Genomic DNA, 27,049 nt, shown 5'->3' with positions numbered 1-27,049 from the left:
GAGAAGGATTTTAAATTCTATTTTGGATTTTACAGGAAGCCATAGAGAGGCTAATATGAGAAAGATAGGATCTTAATATGACTTCTTGTCAGTACACACGCAGCAGCATTCTTTTCTAAAGCTTTCTTGCCAGACTAGAAGAGGTTCTTCCAGTCTGATGGAATGTAATTTCCTTTCAAAATGTCTGCTTTAACATGCAAGTTGGGGGGTTGTGGCATGGAGCTTCTTCCCTGGTATTGCTCTTGTTTCATGATGTAATTTAATTGATCATGTTATTTTCCTAATAATATAAATGCTGTCACAAGGTCAAACTCCAGTGCCACAGAGTCAATGTTTCGCAGTGCAAGGGCAGAGCATCTGAAACAGGCTCCTGGGAGGCGCAGTGGGGCTAGATTTATGGTCTTGATGGGTAATGGTAATTGTTGCACCATTTGTTTTTTTTTATTTTGTTATTCATTTTTCTTCAAACAACTGTATTTTTGTATTTCATTGTAAATAATTACACTGTTGTCATTACGTTTTTATTACTTTTATTATTTTCATTCTTAAGGACATATTTTCATCTGTGTGAATTGGTTTGTAAACAGGAGTACACGAAAACTACTTAACATAGCTCCACAAAACTTGGATGGAGGATAGGTCTCAGCCCAGAAAAGACCCCATTCACTTTTGTGCAGATACCAATAAAGGGACAGATCCAGGAAATGTTTTCTCACTTTCTCTTTACATGTTGTAAGATAAGTAGGTTTTTTAACATTTCTGTTCATTTCTAGGGTAATAACGAACGGCTCTCCTATCGAGAAATCGGACCGAGTTTGTTAGTCGTCCAAAACCATGACAACACAGAGTTGAGACCAGGAGGCAGAGCTGCAGTCCTACATGCTCCTCTGCACTTCTTTTAGAGCAGTTACCCACCCACAACCCCACTGACACTGTGTCTGTCCCCCGACCACTTAAATCAATTAGAAAAAGAGGTGTTTCACATAAAAACGCTAAAACTGTTAAAAATTAGGAACATTAAATGTGGACTGTCTGTCTGCCATCCAAAGCTCTTTTAGTAAATGGTTTAATATCAGATCATAATATTGACTTATTCTGTCTCACTGAAACCTCGCTGTGTAATGAGGAATATGTCAGCCTTAATGAATCCACTCCTCCCAGTCATATTAATACTCACATTCCTCAGGACATCAGCCGAGGAGGTGGAGTTGCAGCCATATTTGACTCAAGCCTATTAATCGATCCTAAACCTAAAATTGATTATAACTCGTTCGAAAGCCTAAATCTTAGTCTCTCTCACCCGACCTCAAGAGTTTTTATCAAGTTCAGTCTTTAAAACAGATAAAGTACAGGTGATTTTAATATTCACGTGGACATTGATAATGAAGCCTTGGTACTACATTTTTTAACTGATTATTATATTTGATTGAGTTCAGTCAGTGTGTACATAAACCCACTCACTGTTTTGACCACACCCTTGCCAGAGCAGCTTATTATTCATTGTATAAAGTAAATGATCCTTGTATTCCCATAACACTCAGCAGTAATGACTTTATGGGCTTCTTCAGTGGTAAAATTCTACTAATTAGAGAAAAAAATTCATCACCTTCTGACCTCAGATGGTACCAATTTAGTTTCCAACACAAAAAACTTAGAAACAGCTATACAACCAAATATATATCTAGAATTCTTTTCTGCCATTGACCTTCACTAGCTAACTTCAATGATTTCTTCATCTAAACCATCAACGTGTCTGTTAGACCCAATCCCAACTAAATTTCTTAAAGAATTTTTACCTTTACCTAGAATTTCACGACTCTACATGATCAATCTGTCCCTATTAACAGGATATGAACCACAGTCCTTTAAAGTAGCTGTAATTAAAGGTATAGTTGGTAATCCTGTTCAGAAACACTTTTTGTTATACTGGGTGAAATGGTCTTCCCACCCTGAGAGTAGTCCATACATAATGTGTTCAGAAAAAGGAACTAAATAAATCAGACCTCTGTGGCAGCTGCAGGCCTTCAAAAACTCTGACCAATCCCTCCCTCTCGGTCTGAGTTGAAGGAACCAATCAGATGCCTTCATGTCTCGTCCTGCCTGCACCCCCCTCTGTCCCCCCCTCCTCCCTGAGCGCACTCAGGGCTGAGCTTAGACGAGGTGCCACTTTCAAATCTTGCTAGCTCTCCAACATTACCAACTATACCTTTAAACCGCTTCTGAAAAAGCCGACACTTGATCCAGAGGTTTTAGCCAACCATAGATCCATATCTAACCTTCCCCTTTTCCCTAAGATTCTTGAGAAAATAGTTGCCAATCAGCTGTCTGACTTTCTACATAACGATAGCTTATATGAGAATTTCCAATCAGGTTTTAGAGTGCATCATAGCACTAAAACAGCATTAGTTAAAGTTCTTATCTTATCTTCGTATCTTAGTGCAGCTTTTGACACTATTGACCATCACACCCTATTACAGAGACTGGAACATTTAATTGGTATTAAAGGCACTGCGTTGATTTGGTTCAAGTCCTATTCATCTGACCGTTCTCAGTTTCTACAAGGTAACAATGAATCTTCACTGCATACCAAAGTTAGTTCTCGGACCAATACCATTTACTTTATATATGCATCATTTAGGGAATATCATTAGAAAACACTCCATTAATTTACATTGTTATGCAGATGATACACAATTATACTTATCCATTAAGCCATATCACACTAATCAGTTAGGTAAACTTCAGGCATGTATTAAGGACATAAAAACCTGGATGACCTGCAATTTTCTGCTTCTTAACTCAGAAAAAAGTTATTGTGCTGGGCCCTAAACATCTTAGAGACATATCTAATGATAAAGCTACTGTGGATGGCATTACTCTGGCCTCCAGCACCACAGTTAGGAATCTGGGAGTTATCTTTGATCAGGATTTGTTCTTTAACTCTCACATAAAGCAAATTTCAAGGACTGCCTTCTTCCACCTACGGAATATTGCAAAAATCAGGAACATCCTGTCACAAAAAGATGCAGAGGAATTAGTCCATGCTTTTGTTACCTCAAGGCTGGATTATTGTAATTCCCTTTCATCAGGCTGCCCCAATAAGTCTGTAAAGACTCTCCAGCTGATCCAGAATGCTGCTGCACGTGTACTGACAAGAACTCATATTAGAGAACATATTTCTCCCATATTAGCTTCTCTGCACTGGTTTCCTGTAAAATCCAGAATTGGATTTAAAATCTTCCTCTTCTCATACAAAAGCCTTAATGGCTCAGGCACCGGCATATCATAAAGAGCCAATAGTAGGCAGAAGACAGAGCCTTTAGCCATCAAGCTCCTCTCCTGTGGAAACATCTTCCAATGTTGGTTTGGGAGGCAGACACCCTCTCTATGTTATTTTTGATAGAGCCTATAGTTAGGGACTGCACAGGCTCTTAGCTATGCTGCCATAGGTTTAGACTGTCGAGGGATTTCCTATGATGCACTGAGCTCCTCTCTCTCTCTCTATCTATCTGTACACATTCATGTCTCATTAATGCATGTTACTGACTTGGCTCTCCGGAGTCTCTGTGCTCTCTCGTCTCGCAGGTTCCCATGGTGGTTGGCCCTGCTGCTGCGGTCCTGCTTGAGTCCTACTATCAGTATTATTATTATTATTATTATTATTATTATTATTGCGTAGGAGGTTCAGGAGACAATTATTATCATCATGGGGCATCGACAAGAATATTATTATTATTAACATAATAATAATAATAATATTAATTATTATTATTATTATTATTATTATCATACTTTTAGTATTATTAATATTCATATCTCAATTAGTAAAGCTGTTATTACCCCCTCCCTCCCTCCCTCCTTCTCCTTCTCTCTCTCTCAATCCAACCGGTCTAGGCAGATGGCCGCTCACCATTGAGTCCAGTTCTGCTCGAGGTTCTGCCTGTTAAAAGGCAGTTTTTCTCGCCAGTGTCACCAAGTGCTTGCTCATGGGGGTCATGTGGGTCTCTATGAATAAATTAATCAAGAACTTTGATCAAGAGCGGTGGTCTAGAGCTAATCAATTTGGTCATGAGATGACTTTTGTTGTGAATTGTCGCTATACAAATAAAGATTGATTGATGATTGATTGATTGATTCATTCATTCATTCATTCATTCATTCATTCTTTCATTCATTCATTCATTCATTCATGAAAGACAAAGGTACTTGCTCTACTGGGTGCCATTCTCATTTAACTAATTATAATCCTTGGAACAGTTTTTGTGGGGGGTTTTTTCATTTTGTTGTAAATGTCTGTAGCCTACTATTTTATTTCAATTTTTATTTTATTTTGTTAACATTTCTTGTATTTTCCTATGTCTTTGAAAATTATTGATTGCTGTTTTATTAATATTCATTGATTATTTAAAACTCCTGACTCGTTTCCTTTGGACAGTTTATAACTACAGCTTTTAGTTTTGTTGATTAAATGTGCCACAGTATTTGTTACAGTGACATGTTTTAAATAACTGAAAGCAGCCTCTCCAATCATAAAATCAGAGTGTATGAATGTGTGTGTGTGAACCCGCCTGTGTAGGAGCATCTAATTCGTCCTTTGAATAGCAGGAAACAGACTGTGCTTTAGACTTCAGACTAGCTTTTTGTTGGTCTATGGTGCTGTCACTCTTCGTTGCTTCAAGATAGCATTTTAAGAGCAACATGCCCAGGGACGCACAGGTGGGCGCAAGTACATTTGCTATTTACACAATGTGGGCACTGGGCAACTGCGTCGGTCTGAAACTAGCTATGACACTTGCGTTGTGCACCACCTTGCGCCACATGTTAAATAGAGCCCTAGGTGTTTATTCCTCCCTAAGGTCTGGCTCTGCACCTGACTCTCTCCTCAAGAGCTGCTATGAGAAACATTTTGACAGGTGGTTAAACAGCCCTTGAAACATAATTTGATCTCAATATGAACAATACTTAAATGCAAATTTACTGTATTGTTGTTTGGTGTCTTGTTGTTATTCCTGCTGTCTGTCATAGACAATGTGCCATATGTTGAGATATTTTCCAGTTTAGCTGTGATACAGACAGACAGCAGAAAATGTGTCAGGTACTTCAAAACATCAACAGTAAACTCAGGTTTTGGTGTCTCCCTCAGAACCACAGAGTGAGGGCTTCCTCTGAAACACTCAGTTTTGCACTGACAGGTAGGAAAACATAGAAAAGGCAAGGTACAGAGAACAGTTATCTCCCACTAACAGCCACCTCGGCAGCTCATAATGTAATTTAAACAAGAATACATGGTGCACCATGCCATTATTCTGCACACCTACTTTTTTCCAACTAATGCTTTTGCTGTTTATCATCCCATTCACACACTATCATTGAGTGCAAAATGTCCTTGCCAATTCACTACAAGCTGGTGAAACACTGACTGAAGTGCAGGTACAGACACTGTATGACTTTATCACAAAATCACTTCTGGAATGCTCTGAATTCTTTCCAAATGAATGGTGTAACACATAAGCGTACCTTGAGATTGTAGCCTTCTGCCTTTGTTTGCATTTAACCAAAATACCAGTTTTTACATCTATTGGTTCTGAAATTTCTGAGAGTGGTACAGTAGATAATCTATGAAGTAAGTTTCATTGACATGCCAGTAGCAGACATAATTTGCTGTTTGAGGCACAAACACCCACTCCTGCATAAAGGCAGCCAAACTACTGCCCTTTTACACACTTGGAGGATGTCCAAGTTAAACATACAGTATGCAAAAGCAAAGGTGATATCAGGTGAAAGAGTAGGCCTACAACAAGTAATCAGTGCCATCCAAGGTACTGTATGACATGGACACTCGCAAATGACTGCCAAAAGACTTTAAACCTTTCACTAATAATTTACCTGGAAGCTGTGATTCTGGCCTGACTTTAGGACCAATTCAACAGTAAGAGTGACAGTAATCCAGTGAGAAGCAAATAAGAAACAGGCTGATCAGGTTTCTGAGATAGATAGATAGATAGATAGATAGATAGATAGATAGATAGATAGATAGATAGATACCTTTGATGCTTGTGTCAGGTAGACTCAGAAGGAAACTCCACCAGATAAATTCATGTAAAATAAAATGTTATGTTGCATTTTTTAAAAACATGCTACATAACATTAGCTTGTCATTGCATGAAATGTTAAAACATTTAAGTAATTATGTAGCACTTATTTAAAAGGACAACATTGTGGAAATTCAATGTTCCCTTTTAGCCAGTATGTCCATGTGGCCCCATATGGGCTAACTGCAGGTGTCATTGTGTGAGTGTCACATGGCTCAATATCATGGATCTGTTTGACGAGCTCATACAGGCTGACATTACGGGCCTCATTCAGGTTACATGTGGGCTAAATGGGCATGAACTGGAGCTGGTTAGACTATTTGGGATCTTTATGGTTTCAATTAAGTGAGTCACACATTTCCAGTCCATTTGGGCTGACTGCCCTGTTCCGGCTCCTTGTGACCAAGCAAAATTTGGCCAACTGGCAAAATGACTGTTTTTCAATATTATTATAGTGGCGACATGCTTTTTGCATGTTCATTTTGATTCTGTTCAGTGTCCTTCGTGTTCCTTCCAGCAGTCCTAGAGCTTCTTTGGTTTGTACTTTATAATGTTGTTTTTCTGTTTATGTAGTTTTTTGTTCTTGTGTTGCCACATTCCTTTAGGTTCCTGCATTTTGACCTCTGGAGTTTTTTTGGGACTATCAACTTATTAATAAAACTCACTTTTGTTTCAACCCACCTGCCTTTTGTATTTTGTATTTGGGTCCTTTTTTGTTTAAACCGTAACACATTTAAGGTAATCTGACAAATCATTGCACCACCTCATCTTCACCTGACCTAAACCTAAGTGTTTCAATGAATATCTTTCAAACTGCTCCCTGCTCTGGTATCAGCTTCTGGGTCCAAAAACATCTACCATCGTAGACACTTGACTGTCACAGACGGAAATTCTGTTCTCCAGAGTGCAAGTCCAGTGTGTGACCACTTAAAAACAATGGACAAATTCAAGACAACTCTGCGAAATTAGTAGCCTACTCACTAGAGACTACTCACAATTTCCCCTCCAGCTCCAGTCAGCAGTTAACATTACACTACATAAACACCCCGAAAACACAAGTCAGCTCTGCAACTCACAACTAGCTGTTGCAGCAGCTTGATAAAGTTACGTTCTGGCTTAGGTAACAAAATCAAGCAAGTGAAATGGCAGAAAGTGATAGAAGTGTTGAACACCATGAGTTCAGAGCCACAGACTTTGGAGGAGTTAAAAAAAAGTGATCTGATTTCAAGCAAGAGGCCAAGAGATGCATCTCTGTGTACAATGAGAGTGTGCGAGCGACTGTAGGAGGAGAGGGTATCCCCGCTCTCCCTCTGCCTCAATAGCAATCACCATCATGGGCCAGAACATCATTGCTGTCCCTGAAAACTCACTCTAGCCTTAATTGTGCACCGACAATGTCCTCTAGCAACGCCAAAGCAGCTATTGTATCATGCGGCACAGCCATTACACAGTACCAGTTACACCTGAAGGTATTCTTACTCCCCAATTATACAGGAAAATAATCTTTATTTACATATATAAAGATCATGTATTTATTTGTTTATTTACATAAAGATCATTATCAGTATAATTATCATAATGCATACTGACAAACATATTTACAGAAGACAGTAAAAACAAGGTTAACAACTGGCAAATCACTGTGTAATCATAGTAAAGGTTTTCTAAACTATACTGTAGATGTGATTGATCAGATTGAAAAGACTGCATGGTGTTAAAGATGTGAACCAGTACGCACAATCTCACCCCCCGTAGATTTTTATATTTTTGGAAACCTGCGTGGAATGTGGCATTAGTACATTTTTAACCATGTGCGTGCATGCCATATTTATACATATATATATGTGTGTGTGTGTGTGTGTGTGTGTGTATTCATATTTATATGTATACTGTATACAGTACAGACCAAAAGTTTGGACACACCTTCTCATTCAATGAGTTTCCTTTCTTTTCATGACTATTGACATTGTAGATTCACACTGAAGGCATCAAAACTATGAATTAACACATGTGGAAATATGTACTTAACAAAAAAGTGTAAAACAACTGAAAATACGCCTTATATTCTAGTTTCTTCAAAGTAGCCACCTTTTGCTCTGATTACTGCTTTGCACACACTCTGCATTCTCTTGATGAGCTTCAAGAGGTAGTCACCTGAAATGGTTTTCACTTCACAGGTGTGCCCTGTCAGGTTTAATAAGTGGGATTTCTTGCCTTATAAATGGGGTTGGGACCATCAGTTGTGTTGTGCAGAAGTCAGGTGGATACACAGCTGATAGTCCTACTGAATAGACTGTTAGAATTTATATTATGGCAAGAAAAAAGCAGCTAAGTAAAGAAAAACGAGTGGCCATCATTACTTTAAGAAATGAAGGTCAGTCAGTCCGAAAAATTGGGAAAACTTTGAAAGTGTCCCCAAGTGCAGTCGCAAAAACCATCAAGCGCTACAAAGAAACTGGCTCACATGAGGACCGCCCCAGGAAAGGAAGACCAAGAGTCACCTCAGCTGCGGAGGATAAGTTCATCCGAGTCACCAGCCTCAGAAATCGCAGGTTAACAGCAGCTCAGATTAGAGACCAGGTCAATGCCACACAGAGTTCTAGCAGCAGACACATCTCTAGAACAACTGTTAAGAGGAGACTGTGTCAATCAGGCCTTCATGGTAGAATAGCTGCTAGGAAACCACTGCTAAGGACAGGCAACAAGCAGAAGAGACTTGTTTGGGCTAAAGAACACAAGGAATGGACATTAGACCAGTGGAAATCTGTGCTTTGGTCTGATGAGTCCAAATTTGAGATCTTTGGTTCCAACCACCGTGTCTTTGTGCGACGCAGAAAAGGTGAACGGATGGACTCTACATGCCTGGTTCCCACCGTGAAGCATGGAGGAGGAGGTGTGATGGTGTGGGGGTGCTTTGCTGGTGACACTGTTGGGGATTTATTCAAAATTGAAGGCATACTGAACCAGCATGGCTACCACAGCATCTTGCAGCGGCATGCTATTCCATCCGGTTTGCGTTTAGTTGGACCATCATTTATTTTTCAACAGGACAATGACCCCAAACACACCTTCAGGCTGTGTAAGGGCTATTTGACCAAGAAGGAGAGTGATGGGGTGCTGCGCCAGATGACCTGGCCTCCACAGTCACCAGACCTGAACCCAATCGAGATGGTTTGGGGTGAGCTGGACCGCAGAGTGAAGGCAAAAGGGCCAACAAGTGCTAAGCATCTCTGGGAACTCCTTCAAGACTGTTGGAAGACCATTTCAGGTGACTACCTCTTGAAGCTCATCAAGAGAATGCCAAGAGTGTGCGAAGCAGTAATCAAAGCAAAAGGTGGCTACTTTGAAGAACCTAGAATATAAGACATATTTTCAGTTGTTTCACACTTTTTTGTTAAGTATATAATTCCACATGTGTTAATTCATAGTTTTGATGCCTTCAGTGTGAATCTACAATTTTCATAGTCATGAAAATAAAGAAAACTCTTTGAATGAGAAGGTGTGTCCAAACTTTTGGTCTGTACTGTATATATATATATATATATATATGTGTGTGTGTGTTTTTGTGTGTGTGTTTGTGTACTGTATATATACATACACACACATACAGACATTGAGCAGTAAATTGTTCTCTGTGCATCACTCTGCAAGTTGTTGATTTCCCCCCGATATGAGCCCTCACTGTTGTTTATAATGCAACCGATCATGGTGGTGTCGCCACATTCTTCACAATAGAGTTCTCCTGATGTCTGGGAGTGCAGTCATGGGTGTACAGTGTGAACAGGAGGGGGCTGAGCACACAGGCCTGGGGGGCTCCAATGTTGCGCATTAATGTAGAGAAGGTATAACTGCCAATCTGAACTCTCTGGAGTCTGCCTGTGAGGATGGCCAATATCCAGTTGCAGAGCGTCGTACTTAAGCCCAAAGTGTTTAGTTTTTCAATCAGGTTCATGGGTGAGATTGTGTTGAATGCTGAGTTGAAGTCAACAAACAGCATTCTGATGTAGCAATTATTCTCCAGGTGTGTGAAGACTGAAGAGCAGTAGATATGGCATCCTCTGTGGATCTGATGGCTCTGAAAGCATACCTGTGTGGGTGCAGGCTGGTAGGGATGTTGTCCTGGAGAACCAGTTTCTCAAAGTACTTCATCAGGATGGGGGTGAGAGCTACAGTGCAGTAGTCATTAAAACTAGACACAGCAGACTTTTTAGGTGCCGGAACAGGATGCCTGTCTTGAGGCAACCACAGTCTCCTGTGAGAGTGATTCATTAAAATGTCAATGATAACATCAGCTAGCTGATCGGCACATGTTTTGAGTACACAGCCAGGTATGAAGCTCCAGCAAAAGTTCAAACAGGAAGCCTACAGTACTCTTTCGCATGCTCAGTCCTTCATTTAATTCTCACACCATCCCTATATTCACCCTCTCACTCATTTTCACTTATAATTGTCATTATTTGGGGCCATTAACTGATATCAGCTGCTCACATCAGCCAGTTCAACTTGTGAAAGATTCAGTCCCCTTTAAAAGCAGCTGGAAGTTCAATGAACATCCATTGACCTCTGCTGTTGCACTGGAGAAGGCTGCAGCTCATGCTGCGTTTCACTTTCACTTTCAGACATGTTAGGGAAATGTCCTGTTCAAAACTCACAAAAGTATGAAAAATGGAAAAAAACTACTGCAGAAATCCTGAATGTCTCCAAACTAGTACCGCTTCATTCATCTACTGCTCACAACGAATAAAAAAAGTCCAGGAAGCACAAAAAGTGACGATGTCCACATTTGAAGGGAGTAAGTGAATCAAAACCACCAAAATAACACCACAGTGCCACCATATGTAAGGTGAGGGTCTGGTGGTGCTGACTGGACTACTTTATATGAAAGAGACAGCAGGATGGAGACGGATCATTTCTTGAGCAGTGTAATTATTATTCCTCCATAAGCAGCTTCCCGACAACAACAACAACAACAACAACAACGACACACTTCCTCTTTCATACACACTTGACCCAGAGCCAACCAATCAGGAGCCAGCAGGACACATTGCAAATACATCTCTAGCAAATCAACTCAAACCTATGAATTGACATCACTTCTGAACTGACTTCTTACACTAGCTTTCGAGTTGCTGGTAAGTGTAGGCCTACTCGTAAGGGAGCTAAGCAAGTTGGCTCCTCTGACCTCCAGGTCCACATGCTCACAGGTCTGTGCTGACAGCAGAGACATAAAGTAGAATTTTCATCTCAAGCTGTTATAAGGTAAGACTGCTCACTCCGTTGCACATCATGGCTCACCTAATGAGAAGAGCAACTGGCTCTCTGATCGTTGCTCTTCTAAATACTGTAATTGTTTGGAGCGTTGTTTAGAGTCTCAGTGTTGTGGCTCAGTGACAGGTGACAGCTGAAATTCCGGTTTGATAGAGAAGACAGGTGGAACATTCATCACTCTGTTATGATTTCTTCTGCTAATAGAAACAGATAAAGTGAGTCTCCATCTTATCCTCCTGCTGATAAATGATTTTAGGTCTATTTATTAAATGTACGGACTGAAGCAAACTATTTACAATGTCTTGGTGTGGTTGAGGTGAGCATGGAAATCATGTCATGTTGACTCACTGATGAGAACAGGATGAAGTGTTATTGAGTTTTTTGCCTGAGTATTAATATACTTCATTTTTCAAGGTACACAAAATTTGGTGTAGAGGGCCCAAGGGCTAATTTAAATTTTGATTGCTTTCACTTTTCTTTTTCTTGGCCTTTTGTTATTTTTGTACACACGTAGGCTTTCTGGATGCTCAACGAAAGCTTTCAAGTGCAGAGCCTACATTTGATCAACAGACAGATACAGAATTACTAAAAAGCTGCCAAGAACAGAAATTCAGGCACTGTTAATCATATTATCATACTTACTTCAAAGGTCCAGTTTGTAAGAATGATGATTTTTGACTGTTATTCCCAACTGTATGCATGGCATCTATTTTATATTTTATATGAAACAATGTACAATGTATTTGTCCCTGCTCAATAAACTTCTAAATGAAAAAAATAAATAAAAAACTCCTCAGATAGGTGGGAATGAGACTCAATAACCCTTTCTCACAAATAGGACCTTTATCCACCATTAAACCATTATCACCTATCATACCTACCACACTACAGCTGGAAACTCTCTGGGTCCCAACATGTACTCACGTTAAAGATTTGATTTCAAAATCCTGCTGTTGGTTTATAAAGCACTGAATGGTTTTGGGCCAAAATGCATTTCTGATCTGCTGCCACATTTTGAACCATCCAGACCTCTGAGGTCGTCAGGTACAGTTCTGCTTTCAGTCCCTAGAGTCAAAACTAAACATGGAGAAGCAGCGTTCAGTTATTACGAACCACATATCTGGAACAAACTCCCAGAAAATTGCAGGTCTGCTCCAACTCTCACCTCTTTCAAATCAAGGCTGAAGACCTTTCTGTTTGCCACTGCCTTTCACTGAAGCAATTTTAAGGCTTTGAACTGCACTGTGGCTGTTATTCTTTAGTCTTGTCGCTTTTAAACCCATTCTATTTTAGCTTACGTTCCTATTTCCTAACTTGTTTTAATATTTTGTTTCTTGATGTCTTCCTACTTGTTTTAAGAGTATTTTAAATGCAAATTTTAATGTATTTTAATGCCACTGTTATGCCCCTGTAAACACTTGCCTTGCCTTGCCTTGCCTTACATGCATGGTTGCCAGTACCAGGAGGAGGGGTAGGTGGCTATACATCCTTATCAGAAGAGTTGAGTTCCTCTTCCTCTTACACTTGAAGATAAACAAATCATGCCCGTTTGATGGTCTGCATTCATATAGAAGTATGATGCATTTTAGCCAACAATAAAATGTAGTTGACAAAGAATAATGGTAAAATGACATGTGGCATGTGAATTATTCCATGACTTTTTTAATCCAGCAAATAATGACCAGTGTTAGCTAGAGTAATTGTATCACTTGTAGTCATAGGTTAAGTTTAATGTTAAAGTTGCCTTGCAATAAATCCTACTGTACCTAAATTATTTTGTTCATTACGTGCAAGAGCCATATGTTTAGCCCTACAAAATAGTTATATGTTTTGCATTGCTACACATAGGGGAATCTGCAGTCTACTGTGCATGGGCCGTTCATTGTATTTGATGTGTTTGTCACTATACCATAGCTAATTTTACTGAGCATACTATGTACAGAGACCGCATGGTTGTTGGTGCACCAGCCATTTTGATGCATTTTCTCTAGTGGTATTTCACCTACTGTCATATTCAAAATAAAACAATTATTACATTTGTTTTATTTTAACAATACATTTTAAGCTAAGTTTAAATAAAAAAAACAATTTAAGTAGTAAGTGTATAAGTAGTGTGTAGTTTTCCACTAATGTAAAATAAAAATAAAAAACTGCAAACATTGATTAATGATTGTGAAATCAAAAGCTCAAATGAGAAAATACCATTGTTCTCAGTCTTGTTAACTTCCTTTTTCAGAGTGGCAGCATGAGCAGCCCTGCTGTGGTCCCAGGAGGAAACAGATCCAGACCAAGTGAGACCCTTCATTTGAGTACAGGACATCTGCAGCTCCTCTAATATTGTAAAAATGTCTTGATTTCAGTTTTATTAAACCTCTACATTACAGATAAAAAATGCATGACATTTCTGACTGGACCTTCGTCACACATTTTTAATTGTGTATTTACTTTATCCAAAATTTTTCCAACATGTTAAAAAAAGAGAAATCTGACAATTTGATTCTCTGAAATCTGCAGATAAGTCGGAACGGCCGCAGCCCAAGCCCTAGCATGACTGCAAAAGACATGGAGAATCCATGATCCTTGAGGAGTTGGGGGAAAGAAAGAGGCTACGCCTTTGCTGAACCCACCTGAAGGAGCAGTCCTCCTACTGACAAACATTCAAGAGTTTATGAAGAGTTCATTAGTTACAAGTTGTCTTACTTGTTGCTGGTGTCCTAAGATCATTTTCAGATTAAAGTTTCAATTCATTTGTATTTATTTGTACCTAAGCACTGGACAAATCAACTACACTTCCACTGGCACTCGTCATGCTACTTTTGTGGGAGACATGGCAAGAAGTTCAGAGATCTGCACCTTGTTGACCTTGTGGAACATCTTGCATTAATTTCACTTGTTTAAATGTCATCACAAATAGGAACATTTAACAAAGGATAGCTCTGGAGGACTAGAGGAAAGAACAAATCTGACTAAAAGTGCAGTTCAAAGGTTAATATCTTTGGATAATGCATTTGAAGTGGACAGTAGTAAATGCCTGTAGTGAACACAGTTGCACTTTGGACATGAGGCAAGAAGTTGGCTTTTAATATCTTTTTCCCTCCCTGCTGTATTTACCTTGGTTCTTTCATTGTAGGAGCACAAGGAAGAACTATAGTAACACTAGTTTATTTCCATCTAATGTCTTAGGTGAGTTGAAGAAGAATGCTGTCCCGCAAGGACTTCAATAGAAAGATGGAGAAATGACAGAGCACAGTACACAGGTCAGTCACTGTCTGTTGCTGTCCTCTCTTCTAACAAACTATTTAGACTGTTGTGTTTTGTCTGTATTTTCTCTTACTGGGTTAGGATATCCATCGTTCAGTTACCATTTCATCACGGAGGCTGACGCTGTTATGTTTCGGAAAAATGTTAGCTTGATGTCCTGACCTGCAGCTGGAATTGTGACTTGAAATCAGCTTGATGCTTGGAATAACAACAAACCTGTTTTGTGATAATAAAGAACAGATAATATTATAGTTGGCATTACCTCTTTAACTACTGCTTATCACACAGTACAGGTGATGCTACATCTGTGTTTATGTTGTCAAGTGGCTTTTGCAGCATACCCCTGCTGAGACTCAGCAGTGTAACCAGACTGTGTCTGATCTACTGTTTTCCAAACTGATAGTTGTCACTTTTGTGAGGAGGAGAAAGACAATCAGCAATATTCCAGGGTATCAGAGCAGATGGGAAACCTTTTTCCAAAAACATGACAACACGACTGTGTATACAAGTGTTTTTTCCAACATGTTCACAGCCTTTTCATATTTTAATGGCTATAAACACACCGTTCCTTTTAGAAGCCTTTGACAATGAGACAAATTGTGATGTTCTTTTGACATGCACACCCCTTTATCAGAATGAAAGCCATCTAGTAGATTTATGAAAATCATAAATGTATAATAGAACTTGATACCAAACATCATATGGGGCCTGTTCAGTCCATTGAGAAGTGCTCAGCTGGCGCTTATGCCAAAAAAAGTTTCTAGCTTCCAGGTTTACTTCCTGGCTATGCAGACTACTGAATATTGACTGTAGTGTTTGTCCAGTTGGCCACGCCCAGGAGACCTGCCTCGGCTTAAAGAAAGTTTTATAAATAAAAAACCTCCATGGATCATAAATTAATTATATAGAGTCATTATTGACATTTTTGAGTTTTACAGATGTCTCTTTTATGAGGGTGCTCTATGGGGAACATGCTTTTTGGGCCAAGGAAGAAGAATGTGTGGAATAAAAATGATGATATCTGTCAATACAAGGTTCTGTTGTATTGATTTGACTTTGATCATTTGTTTTTATATTGTCCATAATGAGACAACAGTGTTATTGAAGTGCAATGCTAGACCTGTAGACTGCTTTTCAAACCCTGGTGCCTACATTGCCCACAATGCAACATAGCCGCTGAGTGATCTCACTGAAGGCAATTTATTAGATGACATGCAGCTTCCTCGGGAGCCACTACTTTTTTCACACAGGCTGTAGGAGACCTGCAGACCTGTTAACACACTTTAATACGTAAAATTAGCCTTTAACTCATGTGCGGCCCACATACAAATTCTGGCTGTGCTCTAGACCTGTGATCCACATCCAAGGGTACTTGCACCGCAGGGGGTACTTCACTTGTTGTTGGAGAGACTGTAAATTAGCTCAGTGATTTTTGAAAAATTGCATTCTTGATTTGATCAAAAAATACATCCACATATTGAATCAGCCATAAAAGTTGATTAAAGATGTTTTAAGGTGTTTTAATTGCAATTAAGAGATGGGAAAATCTATTAGAAAATGAGCAAAGGAGAAGAAATAGTTAACTTAAAGTGATAAATAACTGAAATAAGGAGCTATAGACCACTTAACGCTTTTGTCACTTCATGTGACGCAAACCTGACCAAACCGAATGAGACATTTCAGTTCATTACAGTGAACATTACAGTTCAATGGTGTAGAACAAATCTGTAACATCCACTGTCATATCCACTTTAATATGATTAATAGTTTAATAACACAGTTTGAAATTAAATCCAATGAACACACTTTTATTTAATGGGGGCACGCCTGCTGCTTTAGACAAGTCTGGTGACGTATATGAAATATATTTCTTGATATGTTGAGCACACGAGAACATACAGGCACAACCTAAATCTGTACAAATATATGAACCATAAAAACATATAATGAAAATAAAATATGAATGTGAATGCATGTAATTAAATACATTGAAAATACAATAAAATAAATGATATTCATTTAAAATAAATGTATATATCCTTTTACTGAAATATAATAATGATAATAATAATAACAATGATGATGATGATAATAATAACAATAATAATAAAATAATAATGATAAGAATAATAAGAATAATAAAAATAATGATGATGACGGTGATGATGATGATGACAATAATAATAATAATAATAATAATAATAATAATAATAATAATAATAATACCATCCAAATCCTTCCTGCTTGTGTTGAACACAGACACACACTGAGAGCAGTAACACACAGCTGGAGCAGTATGTTTCCTGTCCTGTCGACATGTACCAGGCCCACTGTAAAGGCAGCCAACCGCCATCGCAAAAGAAAAAAAAAAACTTGGGAGTTTGTAGTAAGGGCGAGGCTTATTTTGTTCCGTTCCTGCCTGAGAGTCGGCTCTCTGATTCCCCGTAGCGATCAGTCGGAGCGCTACAATTGTCAGTTCCGTAAGTCTGCCGCTTTTTAAGCTTTGTTTTCGGATCCATGGTGAAGTTTTTCGCGTTCAGAGCACAGAGTGTCGTGGCCGCGTACCGCACACTGTTAGCCCATACTACACTCTCTCCACGCAGATACAGTACACACGCAGACACACGCATAGCTCTCGCCTGATTTGCACCAGCGCGGGTCATTTCAGGTTAAACCCTGGCGCTGTGTCCCGTTCAGTTTAGCCGACGGAGATCGACACTGGTTCCAGTTGAGGAGGAATGCACAGGCACTGGGACACCAAATAACATTTGGATACGAGCTTCGTCTTGCATATGCGGTATGTTTCAATTTTGGAATATTTCTGACCACAGTCTAGCCAATGACAGCCTCTCCAAAAAACTGGGTGTTTGACAGTACAGCAGCTAGGTGGCCATACACTGCGCTGCCTGAGCTAAATGTTCACAATAATTTCCACGCTTTATAACATGACCACTAATGTGTTATGTCCTATGGAGGGAATAGTGTTTGCCAAACTTCATTAACAATTTCATCAATTCTGTGCTGCCTCGCCAATCGGCAAACGGTTCACACCAGGTGAACATGACTTGGACCTTTCCAGAATCATATGAGTCTTAATGACAATTCGGATTACAATTTATTCCGAAAGCAGTGCGTTATTACTGTCATATTTAAACTTTACAATAGGTTAACACTGTGCTCCCTTACGCCCACGATGGTGTATTTTGTCGTAATGAGAATGCACAATGAAAGGAGAATTGATCTAAAAAGTTAAAATTGCATTCATTTTTTGGTGTGTTTCAGTCACGCCGAATTGAACACCGCCTCGCAACAATTCAGAATCGAACTTAGAAATTGCTTTAATGGGGTGTTAATGTCTACTAAAAGCGAGAGCGCCTTAAAATGATGGATATTTGGCTCGAGGTTCTGTCAGTGCGAGAGGAAAAACAGCACGAACCCGGACTAGCTTTATGAAGACTTGAGGGAGTTGGTTTATGGGCCCAAGTGATCGTTTCTCAGGGAGCCTGGGGTGTCCGAGCAGTTTAGGATAATGATCGTCTGGCAGGGTCTTGCTCACTTTTACTTCCGTGGCCTGTGTTACATGTCAGAAATGTATTCGGGCTCACCATTCTGATGTAACCTTTGCTTTCGCTTTGGCAACGTCAACTTCGCTGAAGCGCTCGATCAACATCTGGCATGTAACAATAAGCGGTCCTTTCACAGCGCTTTAGTTACCTTAAGGTTGGACTTCTGATCGTTACAGCTCAGTTTACCGGTGACATCGCGCAAACACAAGTCTGAGTTGTTTACTTGTGCTGCGTTTGACTGAATCTGCGGCATTAGCCTCAGGGGATGATTTGTTTATGAGTGTAAAGTTAGCCCGGCCTATTTACACGTTAATCTAAACAGTCCTGTTTGTTGCAGTGTGATAGGAGACATGTTACCAGATGAGCATGGAATGATGCCTTCGAAGGCTGTCAGAAAATACAAGTGTGCTCGTGCATGAACGATCCAGCAAGGTGACTGTGGGAGGTTTTTTGTCTGGGTGTTGAGATGCGAGGTTCAGGGGGCGGATAGCTGTGGAACTGAGACAGCAGCTGCCGTTGGAAGTAATGTATATGATAGTCATGAAAGCACATTGTCCCCCCTCAGTGCAAAAAGCACACAGATAAGTAGAAATATCTTTCACATAAACGCAGCATCAGAGAAAGCGTCTCAACTACTGGCCATCACCAGCTTCCGAATATAAACTTTCAATCAATCACGTTTGTGTCATTTAAACATGATTTTTTTCGTGCACATTGGTTATATCTGTTCATATTAAGAAACGCATAAATGCATAAAAAATATTTGAATACGTTGCTGATACTGCCATTTTTATTTTCAAACCAGAAGCACTGAAATGCACGACAGTCCATATTTACATCATGCAGTAAGGGAGTTTCCAAGGAGCTACTGAAGGCAGCATCAGTCCTCAGCTGAGGGTATTTAAGGTCGTGCCGTCAGCCTATTTTCCGCTGTTTTGTGGGAGCCTGTGTGAACATCTTCAACTCACAGAGCAGGCTCGTGTTCGCAACAGTGCTGCCTAGAGTTTATATGTATTTCTGCAAGTTGCATACAGCAGATTTTTTTTTTTCAACATGCCATTTGTAGACATGCAGGAACAGTCCTTGGCACAGCAGCTGGAAAGCGTTAGTATTGAGGGTTCGATACAGACACCCCCTTTGATGTGTCTGTTGGAACTTGCTAGGCTGCTTTGAAAATGAGCGCTGGAGGATAAGCAAAACAAAATTATATTGCAATTATTTTGACAGATATTGCAACTGAGATGTGAGTCATGATTTCAGTGGGAATGGTGATTTTTGCGTTTCTCTTTACCTTTAATATGAAATAGTGATGATGTAATGTTTGCTGGGGTCTGTACCAGACAAGCATGTTGCCTCATGTCTGGAGATTATGATTTGTAGGCCAGGGCATCTCTGTAGCCACGCAGTGCTTCATTTATTATAGTATGTTGTGAATTGTTTGAGGCGAGCTTAAAAAAAACAAACTTGCAGCTCCTGAATTTGGATATTGCACTTATTATAACATATTGTGATAATACTACATTGTTCAGCCCTTATTCAAATCTAGATGGAGGCTATGCCCCTGTGATGACAAAGCGTGGCATGAGTTTAACATGTTGATAGATGTTTTGCTCTGAGGGTATGGTGCAGATAAAAGTGGCCTGTGACACACTGTCACACTGTTTCAATGTAAATTATCCTGTTTTATTGATTCATTTCAGTTTTTCAAGTTTCAGATTGGTCAAAGAGCATTTATTTAACATTTTTCCATTTATTTAAAAAAAGAAAGATTTGACATAGTAACAAAAGGCAAATACTAATTTGAAACTTTGTATTCTTCTTAAAGGTAGGAAGGTACTTGTTAGGTTTGAATCTTTAGTTTTCATCTGGCATAACGAAAAAATGATTTGCTACACACCTATTGTGAGTTGTACTGTACATATTTCAACATGTAGTGTGAAGGTGGTAAATGTTAATTAAGGCCCTACGCACTTCGGATTTTGCATTTGTCAGGCTGCGTTTCCCGTCAACAACGGCGGTCTAAATTTCCTGGTTGAAATTTCCAACTTCCTACCTTCAAGTGTTGCAGGTGCACAACGCCAAAAGTTAAACAAACAACTTGGCTGACTGCAACAGAATGATGTCTCTTTGGCAAGTGTACACATGAGTGAACCCCTTAGCGGTTTGCTTGTGAATATGAATAAAATAAAGGAGGAAAAAGGACACGTGAGGCAATGGGCGCCATTATGCATTTTATTTTTATTTAAGGCACTTTCTAATTGGGAAACATATCTAAATATTCCCTTCACTAGCCTAATACAAATGCAAATGCTGCCATTGTTGTATGACGTCAGACAACTGCTCCCTGCTGAAGTCAGGATGGATGGATGTGCCCCAAGTAGATTTTAAGTGGCCTTTTTCTCGTAGATGGTTGGAAACTTTGGAGCTCTGAATTGTCTGGAATGCAGCGTTAATGCAGAACAACTTAATTTATTTAATTATTAATTTACTTATAAATTAATTCATGAATTTGGGACAGGACAACTTTAGCAACTGTTCAAATCAATGTGGTGACCTCAGTGATCCATTCAGAATAAGTGAAAACACTTTTAGGGTGTATAGGGCCTTTAATGTTCATCCATGGTGGGATAACTTAAGTGTAACGAGCTGTGGCAGGTTGTCCACCAGCCATATATTGTACTTAATGTAGAGAAAGTAAACTATAGCTAAGCTTAACTCTGCATTATTTATAGAGATGTCTCCAGCCTCCTCACCCCTTGTCATTTTTTTAAATGCGTCTATAGTTTTTCAGTTGCAGTCATCCCTACAATACTGCTACTGGTTGGCATTTTAAGTTGAGTGTTTTGTTCATGCTGGAGGCTTATACAAATATAAAAAACACTGGCTGTGATGCAGGTTATGTTTCCTAACAGAGCTTTTCATTTGTCAAATATAATGTATCTACACTGCTTTACTTTTTATTGTGGGCCTACCACAGGCTTAATGTGCACCATCCAACTTTATTCAGAGCTGTAAGGATTAGTTCATTAATCATAAAGTTAATCAAAAAAAAGGTAATGGAATTTTTATCATCAATTAACCGTTAAGTCCTTTGTCAAACAAAGATGCCAAACAGCCTAAAAAAATCAATCAATTTATATTTAAAAAAAATACATTCTTACAAAGAAATGACAGATTGAACTTGCTTTTGGGACTGTTTTGATCTGTCAAGTGCTTGTTTTTCATTGGTTGCAGTAGGAGCTGTAGTTGGCAAGAGGCCTACGGTTAGTCCCCTTAAGGGATGTCGACAATTAACCTTCCAACTGCCAAAAAATATGTTTGACTGGTTCAGCATATCAGTCTATAGGTTAATTTGCATCCAGACACACTGTCTGTCAATGGCTTTGCTCGAGTAATCTGAAGTAAAAACTGAAGCTTGAAGTAGCTCGGTGTGTGATCATGTTCTCCAGAAAGACAACAAAGTCAAACGTAAGTTAAACTGTGTAATGTCGCTCTTTAGTTTAGTAGTACTTCTAGAACTATGCTGAACCACATTAAGAACAATCATGTCATTGCCAGCCAGGGGGAGAAAGTGTGATGTACTGGTCCGAAGAGATGAGCAGACAATCAGTGTGGTAGATGGTAAGGGATTCAAAGAGTTAGCTGGGTAGTGTTACCTCGAGCCCCCGTACATTATGCCATTAAGAGCTACTGTGACTAAACTCTTTAAAAAGCACTTTGAAAAGAAGAACGATGAGCTAAGAGTCAAGCTAGCCAGTGCAGACAATCTGACGTCAGCTCTGACAAGCAAAAGTTAACTTCACCACTTCCCGTGACTTCATTAGGGCTGATTGGGAGACGCAGTCCAGTGTGCGTCTTTCTCCAGCGCTGACACAGTGACAAAACAAATTATGGAAATAGGCCCAACTATGAGAGACTAGTTTGCTCCTCACTCAGAGCCTCTCCGTCTGGTACAGACTAAGGACGTTACATAAAAAACCTGGATACAGCCTGGAGGCGGGGCCCCATTGATTCCTATGAAAGCTGCTCAGTGGCGCATGAAGCCAAAAAAGCTAGACTTCCCAGGTATAAAAATACCCAGATCCTCCGCAGTGTGTGGTCCATAGAGCGTGCACAGTGCCGACCGAGCCGGCTAACTTCCAGATTAGCCCCGGCTAACTTGAATAGAGATCAAATGATTTCATCTTGCAGCTCTTCTAGACTGTCCAAATTTTATAGGACTGAATGTATCAAATTATGAAAGTGAAATGAGTCATTTCCACCATTTTAGAGCTGCTTCTTACATAAAGTAAAGAAAATAAAATGTAGAATGAATTTGAACTATTTTCAACCTATTTCAAAAAGTGACAAAAACCCCCAGAGCTGTCTCTCAGCGTTCCCCTGCCATGCTGTAAGACAAGTCACATCTATCCACTGAAACACAGAAGTTCAAAAGAGTAGAATGAGCCTGAGCGTGATGGTACTCTGTGAGCATACTGTAGACTTCTGGGAAAACCTCCACAGTGATGTCTGAAGATTTGAATGACTTCTTGGTCCAAGTCTTGTCAATCATTTGTATGAGCTTTATAACAGACTAACTGACGCATGGCCTGTTTGATGTGCACTAAAAGAAGCCAAAACCACTAGGGACACCATTTTGTGGCCCATAATGCATCATGTTGCGCTTTTTTATACTGATCAATCTTAACACCAGACACTGCAATGAAATGACAGCATGAGGTGTGTCCAATTTGTTTTAAATAATCCATGTGCAGTTGTGTTGCAGATGTATAACCACTCTGCTGAAAAATGTACATCTCGTCTTACATTACAGTACATCACTGAGGTGGGTAAGATACACAGGAGGAAAAGACGGTATGGAACAAGGCATAAAAAATGGAACAAGACTGTTGCACGAGCAGATGAGTCATGACTTACAAAACCCTAGGGGGGGTTGTCACTTGACTGTCATTACTTATTCAGAAAATAAAGTAACGCGTATGCTCATGTGGAGGTTTGCGACTTCATATTGTAGGATACAGTAATTAATCAGTATATTGAGAAGTATTCAACCAGTTAACCAGGGTGTGATTTTAAAGGAACTATCTCTCTGGCATGATACAAGCACAGCCAAAGCTGGTGCTCCACTTGGTGCTGTAGCTCATGAGGCCTTTGGCTATGTAAGTTGGCAGGTTTGTGTTGGCATGCAAATACAGGCGGACGTGCTCGTAGTTGAACAGGGCTCACTCATTGTTCTTGCTGGAGAATCTTGTTGCATTCCGAACTACACGTTATGGAACAAAATTATCTGATCTTGTCACAACAGAAAGAGGTTCTGTAGTTGTCGATGAATCCAAAGGCTATAATATGACGGATGTGCCACACACATGTATTTTGATCCATATGGTGAAATGGCTGAATAAAATCTTGAAGGCTGTTGTCTTTAAAGAGTTATTCAGTTATTTCACCATATGGATTAGAATATGTTGTGGTAAATCTCGTCGTATTATAGCCTTTGGATTCATCAATCCAAACTGATCCATGGTTAATAATGTCGTTAGGCAGGTGTTGGATGACATAATCATGAGTAGCATGGCTTCATCTCAGCTCAACTCAATACCTGAGTGTGTCAATTGCAAAGATTTTAAGAGCCTAGATAGGATGGCGCCACTCAGCTTTGCTTCCAGTTTTGCCCAGTGGCCACTCACACTAGAGTATATATTATTCAAAAATGCCCCTGCAGCCTGACCTCATGTATGTTACGTCATTTTGTTTCTTTTTTTCTGAATAATTAACCAGTTAGTGAACAGTTAATGGGTGTAAAGCTATCAGAAGCAATGACAATGAATTAACTGAAACTGACACACCCTTATCTCCTTGAAATTTAACTATTTTCAACCTATTTAAAAATAATAATAATAATCTTTATTTTACTTTATCTTTAATATTGTTTTAATGACTTCTTGGCACATAACAATTATGTGGCCCTCAATCCAAATGTGAGCTGCCTCTTGCCCCAAAGATTGTCAGTCATCTTCAAGAGCTTTCTACCAAACCAACTAAAGCAATAAAGCATTTTCCCTGTAGAGCAACATTATAAAACAGACATGTGGAGGGTTTTTTTTGTAAGGCTTTCCTCAAGCCAAAGAAAAGTGATGTTAAAATCTGTGACATCATCACAATGTTAAGTAGGCAGAGTGGGAACTTGCAGGTGGGGCTATCAGGAGAAACACTAACGCACATATTCAGTTGGCTGCATAAACAGGAAGTTAACCTGGAAGCCATACAGTTTGTTTACTGTATGCCCCAGATGAGCAGTTATCTGTGCATTGAATAGGCGCCATTCAGTATCCAACTCAAATGATACATTATAAATGTATCATTTGAAGTCACTGTCTATTGGCCCATCCCCACTCCATAGTAAGGTGGCTTGCCCAACTGCATCAACTCACTGTTGTTCATCTGCGAATCATAACCACTACCCTGTCACATGTGGAAGTATTTAGTTGTGACTGTAACAGTATTGCATAATTGCAATCATCTATCCCCCAACCCAAACAACAGCAATTATCTTAGTTATTATTGTGGTTGGAATATTCATTAATGGTCACAAGTTATTTTTTCTCTTATAAGGAGAGAGATGTTTGTTGGGAAATACTGAATGGCTGTAATCAACTTCTCATGCATTTTGCACGTGTTAAGTTGACCAAATCAGATCGACGGTGGGGGTTCCAATAACAGGACAAAGGTAACAGGATCCAAAAGCTTGCGGCGGGATACAGAAGGTTAGTGTTAAGGCAGTTCACTCGGTCATTGAGGCAGGATTACATTTGGCATGGTGCAAAAAGCTCTGAGATAAACAGGCAGGCAGGGGGTAGGTAAACAGCAAGCCATAGTAAGGCAACTTAAAGGGAAACACCACAGGTTTGACATCTCATGATGCTTTATGGAACAGTGCTGGGTTCCAAACATGAAAATTCAGTCATCTATAACCATTATACTAATGGGAAGCTAGAAAGCTAGAAAGCTAGAAAGCTAGAAAGCTAAAAGCGTTGGTGCGCACTCTGTCTGAAATGGAAGCACGAGCGCCAATGCTCGTACATTTGCTCCATGCATTTTTGACAGTAATCCTCTTGTGAAAGTGTTCACTACACACCTGGACTGCAAGGAGGGATTCAATGGAGGAGTTTAGATCCAGACTAAGACAGATTAGCCACAGCTGTAGTCCTTCTGGGTCATGTAGCAGTAGTCTGTGGAAAGGCACCATAAAGCCCAACAATGATGAACGCACAAGACATTTCACGCTTCTCTGTGTTTAAGCATCCAGGTGTGTAGAGGATGACTGAATTTTTGGTTTTGAGCGAACTGTTCCTTTAAGACCTTGTTAATTACCACTCAACCTTAACAGACAGTTGTCTAATGTTCTCTCCAGCTCTGGAGGAGCATTGTCTAGTTGGCTGGTTTAGAGCTGTGGTTGGGGCTCTAGATTCTGAGCTGTTAAAGGATTTATGAGCATTGTCAAGTCTGAAAAATGATGTCATCGTGGTCATCTTAGTTTGGGCTTAGAGGAAATGTTTTAATGGCAAACTTAATGGAATTGAAAGGGAGATATGGGAGGATGAGGACAGGGTATCTTGGCATTGGCGGCATTGATTTTGATGATTTTAATTTGTTTTGTTGAATGTGTCTTGTGAGTTTTTTAGCTTTATGGAAGTACAATACTAAATCGCCTTAAGCTGTCTGGCAATTCTCTGAAGAATCTGTCACGTACAGTGTGCTGAGCTTAAATGACTATGAAGTTTTCTACCTCTCTAAGTGCATTTCCATATTTCCAACTGGTACAGTTTGTAATTCACTTTAGATTAGCCAAAACAAATATTTCATAACTTATTTTAATCCATAAATAGTTTAAGACAACTGTGACTGAATATTTAATCCATATCACCCCTAGTATAGCTAATAAATAAGTAACTAGTCTGTATTATGTGACTGTACAACCAAGAACTATATGTAAAACAAAATGTCAACATGTAACATTTTGGAAGGTAAATGAGATGAGACCAATATTTAGTTTTTGGGACCCTTACTGATATTAGTAACTTAAAAAAATCATCAAGTGTCACACATTTTTTGCAGTGATCCCTTAAACATGGTCATCAAACAACTGTGGCAAAGATATGTAATGGAGGCCGGATATATTACAGTTTAACAATAAACTATATTGTCTAAAATGATGTCAGTGTAGTGAAACAGTAATCTTACATTAAATGATTATACATTCTCCTAAGCAAACCTTTTTTTTTGCATTAAAATGTCTAAAAATAATATAATCACATCTCGAGCAAAATATATTGATACCAATATATCTGTGAAAGATCAATATTGGCTGTGAATATTGTCCGACCAATGTATCTGCTCTAGTTTAATAGTAGGCTATGTTTAGATACGCTTACATTTTGACTTCCTACTACTGATTTTACAACTTTACATATATTTGTATTTTTCAACAAATCTGTATATTGTTTGTTATACTGTGTGTAACTGGGATCAGTTTTCTATGTGTAATGTAACGTGAGCCTGTAACTACAATACATAGTATGTGACTAAAATTGGAGATAATCATAGCATTCGGCAAATTTGAATGATGTTGAATGTTGAATGTTGTAAAGCTTCAGTGAGCTGGCGGAGCTACATTAGGAGGGCAAAGCAGCAGGTATTTCTGAAGTTTAAAATATCAGAATGTTCTACACTGAAGTTCCGAAAACACCACAATCCTATGGTCTGTTTCTGTTGTGAGAAGCATGCCCAGTTTCCCAGTGACACCCCTGTAAATGCCAGAATAATGCACTTTGTTGTAACGTTAGCCTGGCGACAGCTCGCCAG

The 27,049-nt window shown here is 39.4% G+C and overlaps 1 protein-coding gene across 5 annotated transcripts in view; it reads left to right on the top strand.

The window, feature by feature from the left end:
• Positions 1 to 16,859: 16,859 nt before the first annotated feature.
• Positions 16,860 to 27,049, top strand: part of thrb (thyroid hormone receptor beta) — a 125,536-nt gene continuing 115,346 nt past the window's right edge. For 4 of the 5 annotated variants that reach the window (XM_084380211.1, XM_084380212.1, XM_084380213.1 and 1 more), the window contains exon 1: positions 16,860 to 17,418. The gene's annotated coding sequence lies outside the window, so the exon portion shown is untranslated. The remainder of the gene's footprint in view (positions 17,419 to 27,049) is intronic. The other variant, XM_084380210.1, reaches the window with a different exon arrangement.

This window comes from Pagrus pagrus, assembly GCF_965226575.1.
Source record: "Pagrus pagrus genome assembly, chromosome: 17".
Classification (NCBI taxonomy): domain Eukaryota; kingdom Metazoa; phylum Chordata; class Actinopteri; order Spariformes; family Sparidae; genus Pagrus; species Pagrus pagrus.
The sequence above is the reverse complement of the archived record's forward strand: the minus strand, read 5'-3'. Positions and strand labels throughout refer to the sequence as shown.